Source organism: Oratosquilla oratoria, chromosome 16 (assembly GCF_046742065.1).
Source record: "Oratosquilla oratoria isolate Oo_2021 chromosome 16, ASM4674206v1, whole genome shotgun sequence".
In the NCBI taxonomy this organism is placed as follows: Eukaryota; Metazoa; Arthropoda; class Malacostraca; order Stomatopoda; family Squillidae; genus Oratosquilla; species Oratosquilla oratoria.
The window spans coordinates 44,509,747-44,514,544 of record NC_134792.1 but is presented as its reverse complement, the minus strand read 5'-3'; the positions used below and the strand labels follow the sequence as shown (position 1 = coordinate 44,514,544).

At 49.6% G+C, this 4,798-nt stretch overlaps 1 pseudogene; it reads right to left on the bottom strand.

Moving 5' to 3' along the window:
* Positions 1–2,514: 2,514 nt before the first annotated feature.
* On the bottom strand, positions 2,515–4,125 carry LOC143033665 (uncharacterized; annotated as a pseudogene).
* Between the last annotated feature and the right edge of the window lie 673 nt (positions 4,126–4,798).

The following is a 4,798-nucleotide window of genomic DNA, read 5'->3' as shown; positions in this document are numbered from 1 at the left end:
GAAAATCTCCTGCCCATATATACAATGAATATATATATATGTATATATATATATATATATATGTGTGTGTGTGTGTGTGTATATGTATGTATATACATGTATATATGTATATATATATATGTATATATAGTATATATATATGTGTGTGTGTGTATATATATATGTGTGTGTGTGTATATATATATATGTATATATATATATATATATGTATATATGTATATATATATATATATATTATGTATATGTATATATATATATATATGTGTATGTTTCTTAAGACAGATTGAACATTTTTAGAAGTTCCGCCATGGGAGGCGAACCCTGACCCGTGCGTCGATAATCACGAGGTCAAGACGTTAGCAACCATGCTACTTGAAGAAGACCAAGTTGGTCGCAACGTTAGGGCAATAAACTCTATTCCTAACACATCTTCGTTTGCCCTTCCCCACCCGCATTCTCTCTCATTTGTCTGAAATAATCTTATATATATATATATATATATATATATATCTATATATATATATATATATATAATATATATATATATATATTTATTTATTTAAGGGGTGATTCTGCCGACGGTATTTTATGGGGCAGAGACTTCAAATTTAAGAGAGACATAGAGGAAATATTTAAATGTGTTCGACATGGAATGTCTGAGAAGTATGGTAGGGGTTACTAAGTTTAATAGAATGAGAAACGAGGAGGCGAGGAGGAGAGCGAGAGTGGATAAGGAGATGGTAGATAGGGCTGATGAAAGATTATTTGGATGGTTTGATACACGAAAGGAATGAGTGATGAAAAATGAGTAAAAGAGGTGTGGAAGGCAGAGGTGGAGGGAGTGAACTTGAGGGGACGACCGAGGATGAGATGGATGGATGGGGTGAAGGGGGCGTTTAGAAAGAGGGAAATATCTGTTGAACAAGAAAGGGAGAAGGCAGGCGATAGAGATGAATGGAAAATGTGTATGGATGATACTCTTATGCAAGTAAGGGGAAATGGGTGTGGGGGTAGTGGTTACTTATGTGTGAACGATATTGTGGCTCAACCGAAAGGGATTTCTCCCCGACTTCTCTTTTACTGCATGAGGATGTACTGTGTCTTGCTGCATTGCGTTTGAACCAGGGCATTTGGCGGGTGCACGGATGACCCATCATCCATGAGGAGCTGAGATGGAACGGGTGGAAATGGATGTGGAGGGGAGTAAAATGGGGGGGAATAGGTACATGTTTCAAACTTAGCTACCCTCCTTATTAGGGGGCAAAAGCTGTTGGTATAAAGAGATTCGTGCATATATATATATATATATATATATATATATATATATATATATATATATATATATATATATATATTGTTATAGTCACTGGTCACTACCGTCATTTTCTTCTGTCAACCCCAAAACCACGACTATTCAAAGACTTTCTTAAACGACCTATCAACCCCCCCCCCTCCCCACATCATTCAAGTCAACAACTTGCTACCAGCTTCAATGAGTTGTTGGTTCGGACCTGTTTTCGAGCCGGACTCGAAGCTGACGAGGTCCACGTCATAGCCCCGCCCACTCGACCCACTACTTAAAGGCGGCCACCACCTTCGGAAAGCGACTCGCTCCACTATCCCAGACCCGTGGCTTCTTCCAGGTCTCCCTACGCTTCGCGTTGACATCGTTCCAGCCCGTCCACCTGTAGCCCAACCACCGGCTTTCCCCCTCCATGATAACCCTCGTTACGTCTACAACTAAACTGAGTATAACCAACTCGCTTTGGTAGAAGTGGAATCCCCCTCCCCCCATTTTATACTTGTCTTTTTTATGTATTTGTGTGATTGGGAACATTTCCCTGGTGTTTAATTTATACATATATTTTCCTCGTTCCATTGTATCTCTTTTTATGTCTGTCATCCCTCGGGATATATTTATTTGAATTGGTGATGGTGCATATTAAATGTTTTCATGGTATTAGACTTCTCGACTTGCCTTTACGTGTGTAAAATTCAATCCGAGAGCCACTACGTCTATGAACGTACTTTGTTACGGCTGCTTCGTGCCTTCGTAAACTATCAGTTTCCACCCCATATAGACCTGGCCACTACTCCCGAGTCCTGGAGTACTTCGGCACATTTAAGCAAGCCCTAACTATATATATATATATATATAAATATATATATATCTATATATATATATATATATATATATATATGCTGTTGAAGTCGACAGCATTAAGGAGGTTGTTAATCTTCTTATGGGTATTTTCAAGTTTTCTAACAAGGACATGGCCATTTAGGGGTGGGCATAAACCAGATTTCCAAAGTAATTAATTTAATTCTCAACGTTTCGTCTGCAAGGAGACATCATCTGGAAAATCTGTTACATAAATTACTGACATACAGAAACAAAGAACATGGGCATAAATAACAACAACAAAATCACCAATCAGGAAAATAAACATCAATACATCAAATCGTAAACTAATACAGATACACAGACTGCTGGGGAACAATACTTACAAAATTAAAAAATTTAAAGAAATGACAAGATAGCTAAATGTTAATAAAGATTTTTTGTATAAAATGTACAGATATACATACATTGATATACAATGTGGGCAACAGCCACAAGTGGGGGAGTTGTTGTGCCCTAGTGGGTGGAAGGTGAGGGCGTACGGAGGTCAGCGAGGGGGGTGGCGCCGCCCTGAGCACCACAAGCATCACGTCCATGGGCGTGTGGCGGACAAGGAGGCCAGCTCTCGTTGCCCGACTTCTGAGGAGACTGCCTCCTGCAGGGTGGGCGGGGGTCTGCGGCGCTGGTCGGAGGGCCTTCGTGGCCGGGCAGGACAGTAGGTAGTGCAGCAGCGGATGGCGGCTGTGCCTACCGCAGTGATCGTACTGTTGCCCCTGGAAGCCGTCGCACAGCCCCTCCCTGGTGCAGTAGCCCAGCCTAACTCTCTGCAACAGTGCGCCGTCCGCCCTGGGCTGTTGATGGAAGGCGCTCAACGTCTGATAGTCGGTGGTGGCGGCGTACCAAGCAGCTTGTCTTTTTGCTCCTTCAAACTGCCGGTGAGTCTGGTGGGCGCGGTGGGCAGCCGCACGCCTGGCTCGCGCCTTCACGTACGACAGACTAGGTGGTACGTGCTTGGTCACGTGGGGGGCGCCAGCGGCTCTTCTTGCAGCAACGTCGGCGGACTCATTGCCTCGCACGCCCACGTGGCTGGGCATCCAGTGCAGTCTTACCCGACGTCCCTGTGCGGCGAGGCTCTGCAGGCTGCCCAGGATGGCGGTGACGAGTCCCACATTGTCGCTGGGGCACGGCTGCTGGAGGACCTGCCACGCCGTCCTGGAGTCTGTGTGTAGGACCACAGTAGCCTCCTGGCGGTTCTGGGCGTGCTCCAGGGCCAGGTGGATGGCCACAAGCTCTGTCTGCAGGGTGGAGCAGTAATCCGGCGTCCTCTCGAGCAGTTCGGTCCCAGCGGTGATGGCAGCGGCGCCTGTCCTGCCACTTTTGGGGTCGACCGAGCCGTCGGTGTAGTATATGGCACCGCCCGGCTCAGACACCAGCGCCACCGCCATGAGGGTGTGATGCCGCAGCTCCTCGGTGGTGCAGAGCGCCTTGCTGGCCTGTAGCCGGGTGGTGGAGAACTCTGCTGTGGGGGGCTCCCACGGGGGTGGGGCTCGGTAGGTGGGGCTCGGGAGGTCGGCGTGTTGCCAGCGCCAGCCGTTAATGTGGGCGAGGCTGTGGGTGGCCTGGGTGGACTGGAGTAGCCACGGGTTGCGGTGGAGGACATCGTTCCCTTGCGTCATTGCAAGCCGTAGTCTTCTCTGTGCTACTCCTTCGGAGTCGCGCTGCAGGACCCTGGCCACGCGGCAGGCCACGATCTGTTCTACTCTGGTGGTGAGTGGCACCAGGCGGGTCTCATTCTGCATGACGCACGTACTGGTCCATCTCGGACCTCCCACCATCGTCCTAATGGCGGTGTTTTGCAGCACCTCAAGCCGCTCCTGTTGGCTACGGGAGAGTGATATGAGGACTGGGGCGCTGTAGTCCACCAGGGAGCGCACTGCAAATATGAAGTACAGTCGGAGGACGGAGAAAGTGGTCCCCACTGTGGGTCGTGTCATGGCTCGCATTACGTTCAGCCTAGCCTGGGCCCTTTCCCTCAGGTGGGCGGCGTGGGCTGTAGAGGACAGCCACTTGTCCACCCATACCCCGAGCTACTGGTATGAGTTGGCCCAGGCCAGTCCGACGCCCTGGACGCAGAGCTGACCTGCCGGGTCGGCAGCCCTCACCATCATGGCGCGGGACTTCTCTGCAGAGATTTTGAGGCCCAGCACCTCGCATTTCCCGCTGATAATGTCGAGCGCCTGCTGCGCCTTCCTGAGCTTGTTGCCCCTTCCTGTGACCACGAGGGCGAGGTCATCGGCGTAGCTGAGGAGGATGGTGCCATTGTGGAAGGGCAGGGCCATCAGCTGCTCCATCAGCAGGTTGAAGAGGAGGAGGCTGAGGATACCGCCCTGGGGCGTCCCGTTCTCCAACCTCTGGAAGCTGGACTTCAGACCCTGGAATTTTACCCTGGCGCGGCGATGCTGCAGATAGTCGCGGAGCCAGGCTAGCGTCCTTCCCATCACGCCCTTCCTTACGAGGGCGGCAAGGATGGCGTGAGGGCTGGCCAGCTCGAATGCCTTCTTCAAGTCGAGGAAGACAACGATGGCGGGGCGGTGGTTGACTTGGTTCAGCAGCGTCAGGATGCTGTCCGCCGTGCTCCTGCCGCGGGTGTAGCCGAAAATGTGGGGGTGCAGTGGC